The 14,673-nt window shown below is 35.7% G+C and overlaps 1 long non-coding RNA gene across 1 annotated transcript; it reads left to right on the top strand.

Annotated features, from left to right (window-relative positions):
* Positions 1–365: 365 nt before the first annotated feature.
* LOC107855856 lies at positions 366–13,395 on the top strand. Its single transcript, XR_001670379.2, has 4 exons — positions 366–872; positions 11,596–12,233; positions 12,458–12,740; positions 12,878–13,395. It is a non-coding gene; the product is annotated as an uncharacterized LOC107855856 (long non-coding RNA).
* The last annotated feature ends 1,278 nt before the right edge of the window (positions 13,396–14,673 follow it).

A 14,673-nucleotide genomic window follows, 5' to 3' on the forward strand; every position in this document is an offset into this window, starting at 1 on the left:
ATTGATTTAAATATCTTCACTTATATAGCATCATACTTGTAATGTGTCTTTTATTTAATTATCGTATTATTTGTTATAGCTTTCTTTCTCTTCCTCATTATAGACATGTGATTTTGTCCCTCTCCAAAGTCATTTTTAATTATTTTTTACCCCATTTTACCGCATACCTTCACCTATGTGATAAGTTTCACACAATAATAAATCCAACAAATTTTTAAAAACTTTTTAAGACCTCGCCCTAACAAAATTAACAATCTATCCACCTCACACTCTAACCCATATACCTCACACCCCATCACCCTACCCCACGTGGCCCCACACTGTACCCCTCATTACGTTTCTGTTCCCTCTTTGAAAAGATAAGACACAGCAATACACTCACCATCACTCCTAGGATCACCACCACACAGAAAAAATACACCACAACTCATCATCTCCTCCACATATACACATACTAACAACACACACCATTACAACATACACACACCGACTGAAATGGGTACACACAACAAAATCCGGTGAGGCAGAAAATAGGGGATTTTGGGGGGAGGGAAGACAATTACTCACATACACAGATATCACTCTTCCATTTTTTCAATTGAATTCATGAAAAATACACACATCGTCACTCCCCAGCTCAGGGAGCTCTCATCCTTCCACCTAAACAGTATATACACATGCACACAACTAGGAAAAAGGGCGAGCATCGGAGTGAGAAAGATCGGAGAGAGATAGTGAGAATCGAGAGAGAGAGGAAGGAAAATCGATGCTTATTGACTGTTTCCAATGAGAAACTCGCCAGAAACCCGCCATATTAGCTGCCCAAAAACACCCTAGTCGCAGTCTTGCTGCTGTTACGGCAAAATTCACCGGTAAACGACATCACTAGCTCCACTCTTCCCCAAACCCAACCCGAAATTGCGTTGCTGTTCATATTCTGTGTGAATTTGCATCTCACTATTTTGGGTCACTCGTTTCTTTGTGGATTTGTAGTTTTGGGGTGCATATTAAGGTCCGTTTATGGGTTATAATTTTGTCTGAATTTGCGGTTCTCAATACCGAGTTGATTTTGTTCGTTGTTGAGGTTGAATTCGAGATTTCGGTGGTTCTAGTCAAAAGAATTATTTCAATTATTTATATTGTCAAATTCGATAGTATCATGTGTTAGGCCATCAAATGGGTAGACAAATACTAAGTTGGGTAGGCAAATCGTATAAATTGATGATTGTAGAATAATTGGATTTTGTGTGTTTGAGATTGTTTTATTTTGTCGGTTGAAATTGAAAAATATATTCATTTAGTTGGGGAATGCCTCGAGGCCATTTGTATTTATTCATCGGGGTATGTACCGACGTATTATGTAGGTGAAAGATATTCGTGATCAAGGCCCGAGGTGTTGGGTGAAGAATAGTTAGGATAGTTTAGGTTTCATTTCAATATTTTCATTTCGATTTATAATAAATTAAATTGGTTGTTTGTTCTTCTCATTGTGTGTTTTGTTTGATTTATGCATTTAATAGTGTCGTATCGAGTCGATATACTCCATGAAGTGATCGTGGTTGAACCACGGGACCAAGGGGTGCCTAACACTTTTCCCTTGGTCAACAAAATTCCTTAATCAGAATCTCTGTTCGCGGATCAGTTTTAGAGTCAATTCGTATTGAAAAAATATTTTCAAAGATGACTTGGCACACTCGGCTTATGCCAACTGGCGACTCTGAATTTAATTGTGAAATGAATCCTTTTCGAAACAAAACTTTATCTTTTTTCATTTTATAATAAAACCTTTTTCGAACTTAAAATCGATCTTTTTGGTGAAAAAAGGGTTTGATATCTCAATCGATTTTGATGGGGAATTTTTCAGAATTCGAGCTTATTTTTGAAGTTGTATCGGCTTAGTTTGACACTATAGGTGTATCAACATTTTGTTTGTGTCATTATTTGTGTTATTGTTTTACCATTGTTGGATGCGTATGTGTTACGTGTTTACGGTTTTTTCTTATGTGTTACCACTTTATATCTGGCATCATTTGCATAATCCGGATCAATTTTTTTGCAACAAGTCTCGAAGTACACGTCGTGTACACAAACTCTAGTTGAGTCACCCTTATTCTAGGAGGGGGAGCCGTCAGATGTATGGAGTGGGTGGAAAGCTGTTGCAGCCGCTATCGACCATACGCTCCCCAAACAATCTTGTTAGTGGACCCTAGCGTAGGTCAGCCTTTAAGTCATGCTTATCTACATCATACTGAGACCTAGCGGGATCTACTTGGTTCTTTATAGGAGACCCACCTTAAAAACATTCCTACGTGCTAAATGTTGCATTTTTAGGGTGATGAAGTCATTTAACAGATTGATTTAGGGAAAGCATGTGTTAGAAGTAAAGTGCATAGTCAAGAAAATATTGAAAAAAAAAAAAAAGAAAAAAGAAAAAAAGGAGAGAAAGAAAAGTGAGTCAAAAAAAAAAAGTTTCGTAGTTTTTCTTTTTAGAATATTTTATGGCTATTGTTTTTTACAATTCAAAATAAAATCAAAAAGATTTTTACCATTTGAATTCATTTGTCAAAAACAAAAATATCAAAAAGATTTTTGTCTTGTTCTCTTTAGGAAGCATTCATAATTCGGAAATTGCAAAAGAAAAAAATTCCTTCATAGAAGCTTTTAATAAAAGAAAAATAAAAGAAAATGGTAGAATTTTTGTACTTTCGTATAACAAAAATATCCAAAAAAAAAATTTCTTTCATAGTTGTTGATGTCTGTTTTATGTGAAGTGTCAAATTAAAACTCCCAAAAAAGATTTTATTAATATTTTTTATCTTCTGTGTGTGATCATGTCTCTCAAGTTAGGGTTCAGTTCATTATTTAATCTGTAACTTTTCAATTTAGACGAACTACGCGTGGGTTCAGTTCATTATTTAATCTTTAACTTTTCAATTTAGACAAACTACGCATACCTGATTCTTTTCTCTCGAGAGTGAGATACGTAGGCTGCCCTTCTAATGATACGGGCATGATCATGAACATGGACGAATGTGACTGTGTTGAATGCAACCGCATGAGTGTGCAAGTTGAAGTGTGAAGAAGGGCCTTGGTGCACACTAAGGCCGCCCCTAAAGCACACTCCAAGGGAGCCATTTTGAAGCCTTTTTAATAAAGGGTCTTTTTATCTTTTATTCATAATGTACTATAAATAGAACATTGTAGGGTTGTAGTTCATTAGTTGTCTTATGATATTGAAAGAACACTTCTCTTGAGAGAGAGTCCAAACCGTAACTAGGGCATTTGCAACTGTGGATTCACTTGTGTTTGCAATTTGCTTGAAAATGTTGGTGCTTGAGTAGTGGATTCCCTCTTGTGTCTTCGTAGGAGTGTGGTGTTTCTATTGTAAGTCTTAGGGGTCCTTATATTTGATACATCTTTGGGTTCTTGGGTCTTATTATAGTGTATGTCTCACTACTTATCTTTACATTCTTGTAATCGTTAGTTGTTTGTTCTTATAATTTCAATTTCGTTTGTTGTCTTGTTCTCTTGTTGAGTTGTTATCTTGTTATCTTCTTGTCCATCACGTGTTGGTGGCTGTTTTGGTGTAAAACTCCTTATTATCTTGTCAATTTTATGTTGTTGTTGTTGGGAGAGAATAGGCGTCATTGAGCTCTCGGGTTTTCCCTTTGTTTGTGGACTATTTTGGGCTGTTTTAGTGCATCCCATTGTTTAGTTTGTATCATTTGGTATCAGAGCATGACTGATTTTATTCCCACAAGATAAATCTTGGACTTTCTTGCTTGAAAAATTAAAAAAAAGTATTGTTCTTCAGATTGTGATCTTGGCCGAGACTTGTGTTCTTGTTTGTGTTTTGGTCGAGCCTTGCCTTTTGAGTCTAGATCTAGTAGTTATTTGGTGTGTTTTGTTGTTTTTAGTATTAGGTTTGTTCTCCATAACATTTTTGAGTCTAGATCTAAGTTTGAACTTGTGTTGTGGATTTTGGGTGGCCGTGTGGATCTTGTTATTGTTCTTAGTGGTGGTTTTTGTTGCTCTTAAAGCTCCTCACCACCTTCATATCTTGTTAAATATAAAAGTGCAAGTTGGATCTAAAAAGGTGAAGAACAAAGGTGTAGTACTTGTTGGTGAAATGACTTGTTCACATCACTCATAGATTTGACAACCACTTTTTCATATTTTAAGGACCACCTTTTGAAGAAAAAGGTATAAGTCAAGTCTTGCCTTTTTAAGTTGAATTTGAAAAAAGGCTCCGAGGCTTGTGTTTGAATTGTGTTTTCCCTCTAATAACAAATCTTCACCATTCTAAATTGAGGAGTGATAAAAAAACTTCAAGTTGGTGAATAAAAATTGTTAAAATACAACCAATCCAAGGTTGCTACGTCACCTTTTACTATTCACTCAACAATTTTAAGTTCAAATTTTGGACTGTTAGTTTCATTTTCTTATTTCTCTTGTTTTGTTTGTTGATTCTAATACAAACTTACAAGCTAGTGACCATTTACTAGATTGTGAGTTGGTTTTTAACCTGTTCTTTGCATTTACGTTCCATGTGTGTTTTATTCTTTTTAGTTGTTGTAATCATTTGGTTCACCTCTTAACATCTCACGGAGTACAAGAAAACTTACGACACTTGTGAGTTTAAGAGTGAGGAATCCGAGGGTCAAAGAAACAAAGAGAGAGTGTGAGGACCTTTCTTTTACAACTAATTGTTTGTTGTTTTGTAGGTATTCATTTAGATACATTGACAATGGGAGGAACCACGTCTCAAACCATGGATAACAATACTCTTATACTATGAGAGCCTCTCTTGAGGCTATCACCAAAACACTTGAAAGATTGGGCACAAAATTTGGAACAATGAAAGGAGATTTGGCAACAATGAAGGGGGATATGTCAACAATGAGTGGGAGGTTAGAACAAGTGGAGAGTCCCTTCGACTCTCCAGCACCATGTTTCCTCAAGTGTACATGATTAAAATGCTTCCACCACCATTACCCACGAAGCTTTACATCAAATGCTCAATCCTACAGAACCACCACCAAATGCTTTCCGAAGCTGATACTATGATAGATCAATCCACCACTCACTTCACCAAGTCCAACATGAAGGATTTGGAAACCAAATACCACCGAACCCGAACCATCCAATCCAAACTCCATTAAATCAAAGGCCTTACTTTCCACCAAATCCCATCCCACCATTTCAAGCTCTACTTAACCTAAATAGACCTATCAATGTAGAGGTATATGGTAGAGGGGAACAACATGAGGGATATGAGCCATATGATGATGCTTTCCATCCCACAATTCCAAGCTCCACTTAACCCAAATAGACCTATCAATGTAGAGGTATATGGTAGAGAGGAACAACAAGAGGGATATGGGCCGTATGATGATGCTTACTTAAAGGAAGAAATAATGAGGGTAGACATGGTGATCTAGGTTGAGAGGTGAGGTATGGACACCAAAACCAAGAAATGGGCATAAACTACATCAAAGTTAGCTTCTAATCTTCAAGGGCGAGAGTGATCCCAAGGCTTATCTTGCTTGGGAGTCATTTTATAACAAGATATTCCAACTTAATGATCTCATCGAAGAAAATAAGAGTTTTTATGCTATAGCTCACTTTAAGGGGTATGCTAATATGTGGTTGGAGTATGTTAAATGATTTGAGAATGAGATGGTTGAGGGATAACCCCCTCCTTGGTTTCGGTTGAAGAACCTTATGCGACAAAGGTACTTGCCTAAGACTTATAGGCATGAGCTCCTTGCCAAGTTGTACAATTTAAGACAAGGGAACAAGAGTTCCATGGCTTACGATGAAGAATTTCAACAATTGATGTTGACACTTAAATCACCGAGGGGATTAAGCGAGTCATGAAATTGTGCACTTCAAGGTTAGGTTGAACAGGGACATCTCTACTTACATGATGCTTTATAAGTGTGACACTATAGATGACATCTTCCAAGCGGCATTATAGGTTGAAAGGGAGTTCAAGGAGAGCTCATTCGATGCTAAACAACTAGAGGTTAAGGCTGTCCAACCCGAGACAACCAAGGCTTCCCAAAAGCATCATCCAAGGTATGAAGGTAAACCATATTCCACTTCAATTCCAAGGGATTTCAATGCTTCAAATATCAAGGGTGGGGGCACAAGGCTAGTGAGTGTCCAAACCGAAGGAATGTGATCCTAAGGGAGGAAAAATTATACTATCTTGTAAAAGAGGTGGGCATTGAATTAGATGAAATTGATGGAAAACTTCAAGATGGAGAGCAAGATGAAGTCAAAGTGCAAAATAAAGAATATGGAGAAAGTGTGTGGCCGCATGATGAAGCGTGTGATGTGTCTAACTAAACGAGGTGAGGCCATGAATTTGTGGTCAAATTCCTCTCAAGATGGAGAGGATGATACGGGCACGATCATGAACATTGATGGATGGGAGTATGTTGAATGCAACTGTATGAGTGTGTAAGTTGAAGTGTAAAGAAGGGTCTTAGTGTACACCAAGGCCGCCCCTAAAGCACACTTCATGGGTGCCATTTTGAAACCTTTTCATTAAAGGTTCTTTTGGTCTTTTTATCTTTTATTTGTAATATACTATAAATAGAACATTGTAGGGTTGTAGTTCATTAGTTGTCTTAAGATATTGAAAGAACATTTCTCTTGAGAGAGAGTCCAAACCGTAACTAGGCATTTTCAAGTGTGGATTTACTTGTGTTTGCAATTTGCTTAGAAACATTGGTGCTTGAGTGATGGATTCTCTCTTGTGTCTTTGTAGGAGTGTGGTGTTGCTATTATAAGTCTTAGGGGTCCTTAGATTTGATACATATTTGGGTTTTTGGGTATTATTATTAGTGTATGTCTCACTATTTATCTTTACATTCTTGTAATCGTTGGTTGTTTATTCTTGTAATTCCAATATCGTTTGTTGTCTTGTTCTCTTGTTGAGTTGTTATCTTGTTATCATCTTGTTCATCACGTTTTGGTGTAAAACTCCTTATTATCTTATCAATTTTGTGTTGTTGTTGTTGGGCGAGAATAGGTGTCATTGAGCTCTCAGGTTTTCCCTTTGTTTGTGGACTGTTTTGGGCTATTTTGGTGCATTCCATTGTTTGGTTTGTATTATCTAGGTTCCGGTGATCTTATTTAAAAAATTTTAAAAAAGATTTTCTTCACTTTTTATTTAGAGTAGGTGTTTCATATACATCTTTAAAAGAAAACTACAAAAATATTTTCCTTTGATAGTTTCAAGTTTCATTGTCGTATATGAAATGCAATTCGAAAACTCCAAAAGATTTTTCTTTGGTAATCATAGGTTTCATTTTGTATAGGGATTTTAAAACTTCAAAATTCAAAAAAGATTTTCGTCAATTCTTTTGAAAATTTGCTATTTTCTTTTCTTCTTAAAGTTTCAAGAAAAAGAAAAAGAAAGAGGGTTGATCGGTCATGCTGTGCCAAAACTTCACGAACTACACATACCTGATTCTCCTCTCTCAGGAGTGAGATACGTAGGCGCCCTTATTCGGTTCAGTGATATTTTCAAAAAATAAAAAAAAAAGAAAAATATTTTGAGAAAATGTTGAACTCTAATGCATTTGTTATCTCTTGTTCAGTTAGTTTAAGGTGGTTGGTTTGTGGAATTTTGACTGGTCCTCCACATCACACCAAATTCAAGGAAGGGTTAGTTGTGTCCTACAAGGATATAGAGAGCGACATCATGGACCAAATAAAGAATCAAGAAAATGAGAATTTAAAGAAAGATATTGTGAGATTAAGGCAACAAATAATGCAAATGTATCGAGCTTGGGACAGTGGGCTACCTCCTCCCCCATTCCCCACTATTGACCCCGCAAATTCCTTGAGTTTTCCATCACAATCGTAAAGTTAGTTTCCTACTGTTGTTGATGCACCACAGCATGCCTCCAAATTTATTCCATATCAAATGTATCCCAATACTTTCACCAATCTTTATTTATCTCATCAGTATAAGCCTATCATATTCATAGCATCACATACCATCTGTGCTTTTGTTGCTCAACCTTGTATTGAGGCCCCCACTTTAGCTATCAACCTAATGTTTGTGCTTCTCCAATTTCCTAATGAGTCTATATTCAATACTCTTGATAATCACTGTTGTACTCTTGAGCCTACAGTTAAGTTAACCGGACCACCAAAATTTCTTACCAAGAAGCTTGACATACCAGAAGAGCAAGAGAAAATTGTTGGAAAAGTAAAGAGTGTAGCAAATGCTATGAAAAGTTGCCTAGGACTTGAAGGTAAAGAAGATGTTTCATATAAAGACTGGGACATGTCTTCAAGATTCAACCTTTCTCCAAGATTTATGATATCAAAATTTAAGGAGCATGATAGACATGAGGATGTCGTGAAACATTTAGGACGATATTGCAATCAATTAAGGAGAACTGATGGAAAGAAGAAGGAAAACGTACCTACTGTTGTTCCAGGGGAAAAGCAGAACTTCAGAAGTCCAATTCAACAATATTATCAGTCTTAATCCCGATCTTACACATCAAATCCATATGCCACCTGCAACAAGTTTACCAAGGAACTTCTAAGTTCAAGTGTCAACTCAGGCCAGAGTTTGCAAAGAAGAGGAAGTCAAAGGATAATTTTACACTAATTAGGGAGTTGTATGCCAGTTTATTCCAAAGATTGAGAGAGTTGGGCATGATTAATCCTCTCCTTGGGTGTACTCTTGATACATATTCAAGAAATTTTAATCCTCATGTACGATATACATATCATTTTGATGTTCAGGGTCACACTATTGAAGGTTGTAGTGCTTTGAAAAGAGAAATAGAAAGGATGATTCAAGAAGAATTGATTGTAGTGCAATACATTGACACTACAAAGGTCACACAAAATCCTTCATCAACGCACAGTAATGCACAATATATGGGAAACAATGAGTTAAGGATGGAGATCCAGAACTTATTTGTTGAAGAGAATGTGTCTGACAGCGATGGAAACTCTAGTCATGTTGATATGCAAACCAATGGCTAAGATGTTAGGCTCAACAATTGAGAAGTCACTCCTCAACCTACTGGAAAGAGGTCTAGTAGTTTGTTTTGTTTTCTGTTCTGTTACCCAAATTATTTCAGGGTTGTAGTTCGGGATCTATCTTATTTTGTCCTTTTGTCATTTATGTTCTAATCCTTTTATCTTTCGTTTCAACTAAATGAAGTGTCCCCTTTCCTTTGTGTTTTAAATATGTGTTGTTTGTTTGTTTTTTTTACACAGTACATTTTATGTCGGCTCTAGTGATATGACATACTGGCGGAATTTTTAGCTAGATATTAAAATTCAATTTAAGCATGAACTTTGAATCAAAGGAACAAAGTTATAAAAAGCATCTGAGAAAATAGGTTGAGTGCTGAGACATTTGGTGACAAGTTGAAGCCTTCTTTGAAAATTAAGGCAATTATTTTTAGAATCACAAGAATAACTTGGTCATCAGTTGAAAGGCATGTCTCAATTAGGTTAAATAGTGGACGTGTGATCTCTATACAAGAGAAACAGGAAGATAATCAGTTCTATGAAATTATAAGTCATTCAATGTGAGGAATGTACGATAAAAGTGAGTTTGTATGCTAGATAAAGTGCAGAAGAAGCAGTGACGCACATGCTCAGGTCAAGTTAGTGATGTAAAAAATGTCATGAATGATCTTCATCTTTCAGTATCATATTGCATAATATGCACTTGCATTTTCAGGGATTAATATGACGAAGGCATTTCATTCTGCTATCCAAACATTGTGTCATTCTTCGTTTACCTTGTTTGAGCCTTAATTCTATTTTCTTTCATACCCCTCTTTTGGAATCAAGATAGAGTCAACAAAGTTCAAAAGAAAGTGTCGAGCAAAAGAACAAAGTCAGAAAAGTTTCAAAAAGAAAAGAAAAGAGACAAATCTATCCAGAAGAAAGAAAAGAAAAGAGTGTCAAGAAAAATAGAGTCAGAAAAAGTCCCAAAGAGAAAAAGAGTCAATAAAAGTGAAAAGAAATCAGAATCAAGTAAAAGAACAAGTTTTCGGAACTACGTCAGACCTGATTCTCCTCTCTCGGGGGTGAGATACACTGCAAGAAAAAAAAAAACTATATGAAAAGAAAATCTGATCCCAAAAAGTCCAAACCGTGTCCCAATTGATCATTTAGGACAAGAAAAAATTGGTCGCGACCCGTCCTGATAGGCTGCGCCGCAAAAGGTCAATAGCGACGAGTCTAATAAGCTGGTCCTAAAAGCCTTTTGAGATGGCAAAAAACCTGGTCATAATTATCTTTTAGCGACGATATATCTTATCCTAAATAGACTAACTACCCGATCGTAATTATCTTTTAGCGACAATATATCTTATCCCAAATAGTCTAACTACCTGGTTGTTTATACCTCTTTTTTTCGATCAACAATTAGCTGGTCCTAAATTATCGTTTAGGGACGAGCCACTACTTGATCTTACATTATTCTTTGAGACGAACAAAATTCTTGTCCTAGATCAACCTTTAAGGACAAGCAACATTCTGGTCCTAGATCAACCCTTAAAGAAGAGCGACATTTAGTCTTAGATCAACTTTTAAAGGTGAGCAACATATCTAATCCAAGATAAACATTTAAAGAATTTCTAGTCCCTAACTGACAATAAATGACCCTAGAGTTTGATATCACAAAATATTAAATTTCATCAAGTAGATATCAAATTGCTATTGAGAATCTCGATACAAAAACACAATATACTAATCAGATACCAGAAAACTTAGTTAATATCCCACAATATTAGTTTCAATATTTGTTTAACAGAAAAACATAGTTAATATCCTAAGATAGAATGAAATTTTCCATAATATTTGCATACATAGCAAAATAATAATGAGCTTGTGCATCGTCGGAACTTGCATCTTGACTTTTCTTCAATCTTCAGAATCTGTAAGTAGAAAATTTTAAAGAAAACGATAAATAAATGTTCCAATATAATAATATATGTAAAGTTTACACTAGAATTAGTTAAATGTCTAACCCCAAAAGTGGACTAAATGTTATCTAGAAACATCAGCGAGTTGAATGCTGACACAAAATAAGAAAAACTTATTAGAAAAGCTTTGAGATGCATTAATAAAGAATATAAAAGCTTTGCAAAGCAGTACATGAGTATGTTAAGGATGAAGCTTTTGTTCCAAAGCATCAGAATAACCAATGTTCCAGCGTTAGAATGATACACTACTCCGTGAATCTGGTTGAGACAACCTAGCTGCCAACTTCAGCTTGCTGACTACATAATCTACATAATATATGTTCCAGCTAGTGATAATATTCCTCGAAAATGAGGTCTCGATTGCTTCTCTCTTTTGTCGAGCTATCTTTCTGGAAAACTATGTAGTTTGTTGGAAGTACTAAAATGCCTCTTGTCCACGAAGCGCACATACTGCCATAGGGAAAATTTGTTTCTATTTTACAGCAAAGGGCTCCAGCATTCTGATGCATCTAAGAATGCACCATTGTCTGAAAATTTATGTTTATATACCACAGATTACAACCCAAATACAATACCACATTATGTTTCTGACTTTTAGCATATTTTACAGGATTTTAATTTGGTGAATCAACACTTCTCGCTCAAAAGAGAGAAAAGCCTGTTACATAACTGAACTGGAGAGAAAAGTTAAGACACTATCTATATAAAAAGGTTTGACGATTAAATTTGACCATCATTCACCAACATCCTCATCTAATTTGGAGTCTGCTTGGGAGATCATTATGGGTAGGGTATGATAGTGGCTTAGTAAAGTAATTTTCCTATTGAGACAAATAAGCATAAACTTAACTGCCAATTCGTAAAGTAATATTCTAGTACATATTACTGTGGACAGATTGAGAAGTTGGGGGAGAAGTACGGATCCTAAATGTGTGATGAGAAGTTAGGGGATAAGTATGGATTTTAAATATGTGATGTGTCAAGAAACTGATGAAACAGGGAACATTTCTTTGTCTCTGTCCTTTTATTGACTACCCCTGGAACCAAATTTTGATCAGATTATAAAGAACTCCAATGATATTTACTAATTGGGAACAGTACCTAAGATGGACAATAGCAAATGCTAAGGGAAAATCACGACAGGCTGCTATATTCAAAATGGTCTTTGCAGAAGTATCCTATGCGATATGGATTTAGTGATGAAAATAAACAAATACAAGCATACAAGCATAGTTCATCAATGTCAATGTAAGTTATACCTCTTAACTTCACATTTATATCTTTGTTGAACACAAGTAGACATCCAACTTTAGAACTGACCTGCAACAAGAGAATGCAAATAAATGAGTAAATACTAGCCAAATATGACATATAAGTCAAAGTTTAAATAATTTGTATACAGATGCAAAAAGTAACAAAAATAAAAAGAATTTCAAATAAATTCCTCATGAAATTCTTATTTTAAATTGCAGAACATAAATTTTGGGCGATTTGCTGCACAGTGGCAAGGCCAAATTGTTGGATTGGCCGTTGAGGTTCAAGATAGCTTTAGATGCAACTGAGGGACTTTCGTATTTGCACCATGATTGTGTTCCTCAAATAGTTCACCGTGATTGTCAACTAACATATTGCAGGATGATGAATTTGGAGCCAAAATTTCAGATTTTGGTGTGGCAAAAGTTGTTAAAGCAACCATCAAAGGTGGTATCGTATCCATGCCTGTTATCGCTGGTTCTTATGGTTACATTGCACCAGGTATTGCTTTGTCCAAACTATATCACTGGCTTTAGTCATCTTTTTTGGTTATATTTGCACTTGTAATTTATATTTTTGGAAAGCTTGCAATTTCATTTTAAAGTAGCTAAAACTAACATTAGCGAAATTCATCGCAGAGCATGCATATACACTTCATGTGAATGAAAAAAGTGATATATATAGCTTTGGAGTGGTCATTTTGGAGCTGGTCACAGGCAAAAGACCAGTAGGTCCAGAACTCGGGGAGAAAGATCTAGCTACTTGGGTACGCACAACCTTGAACGAGAAAGGAGTTGATCAGTTGCTATACCAAGATCTAAATTGCAGCATCAAAGAACATATATGCAAGGTTCTTGACTTTGGTATACGCTTTCTTAACCATTTTCGAGCTAATCGCCTTTCAATACTCAGAGTGGTGACAATGGTCCAAGAATTTGTTCCTTATAATGTACCAGAGATGGAAAACAAGAATGTTAAGATGGTACTACTACTTCTCCTATATGATTATCACTTGGCTCTTTAGGGCTAGCAGTTTAATTTCTCTGATTAATGTAACAGCTTCTAAAGGGGTGGAGTTTTTCTATAATTGTTGTAAGGATTTCCTAATCAACTTTCTTTTCTGAAGTACCGCTAAAACAAACCCCTTCTGTCTTTAGAATCACTTCCAATTGCTATATGATTTATAAATAACCTACAATAGAAGTCATATATCTACTTTGCTTGGGGTGGAAATTAACAGGAAAGCCACTAATCAGGATTCTGTCGAGTAATATAAACATAGATCCTCCTTTGATTATCTTTTCAATCAATCAACTACTCTGTTGCTCGGACTCTTCAAGAATGTCAACGGGTGTGTGTCGGATTCTCCAAAATTAATGTATTTTTGCGGCATTGAAAGTGAAGAGTCCGCATTCCCCTCATTTTGATCCTCTGGTGGTTTAGAAAAATGTCACTATAGATTGCAAGTACAGTATTTGGAATCTGCTATGACTTTATAACTGACATTTTAAAACATATATTTGGAATTGAACTGACACACGAATGTACGGGTATAAAATGATTTTTGCATATATCAATGGTTTTAAAGGCAATAACATGCCTCACTTTGATCTATTGGTATTATATTAATGAATACATTGCCACAAACTATTAATATGCTTTTAAGGAAAATATGATTAAACGAAAAGAAAAATATAACAGGTTACGAGAAGCCTGACAATCAATACATTTGAAAACAAGACAAGGATGCACCTCTAACTAAACTACCAAACTTGATATCTAGTACTGGTGTAGGGAAAGATTTGGTGCGAGTACAAAGAGTTTTTGGCTAATTTCTAGTGTATTTAGAAGAATCAATAAAAAAGTAGCTCCATCCGTATCATACCCCTTATCACACCCGATCGACGGGTATGCTAACGCAAATGAAGAATCCGCATTCATAGATAACAAGTGTCTATGTCACACAAATTCATTGTCAGAAGAATAAGAATAAACATATAGGGTGAGTAAATCCACGGTCAAGAAAGGCTTCATTGTTAAGGACATCTGCTTTCACATTCTCTTGAAGCTTAGCTAGTTTTGCATCGTTCTTCTTTACAAGATCCCTGATTCTAAAGTTATGATTGAGCTGCATAACACGTCAAATAACCAAGACATGTTTGCAATTAGGATATGGATCACATCACTCAAACTTTAACAGGTAAATTATGGTGAAAAAAAGTTAATGAGATGCTCTTACAGAATGCATAATATAAGCATCCATGGTACTTGAATCTTCTTCTAGACCTTTGAGATAGAAGGGTTTCTTGTTGTGGTGTATAATATCCCGGTAGCTGTTGCCTACTACAATAAAGGGAGTACTAGCAATTGTAACACTAATAAATAGCAGAACAGGAAAGAGAATGTAATACATGGACAGCAAGATAAAATTCAC

Source organism: Capsicum annuum, chromosome 6 (genome assembly GCF_002878395.1).
Source record: "Capsicum annuum cultivar UCD-10X-F1 chromosome 6, UCD10Xv1.1, whole genome shotgun sequence".
Classification (NCBI taxonomy): domain Eukaryota; kingdom Viridiplantae; phylum Streptophyta; class Magnoliopsida; order Solanales; family Solanaceae; genus Capsicum; species Capsicum annuum.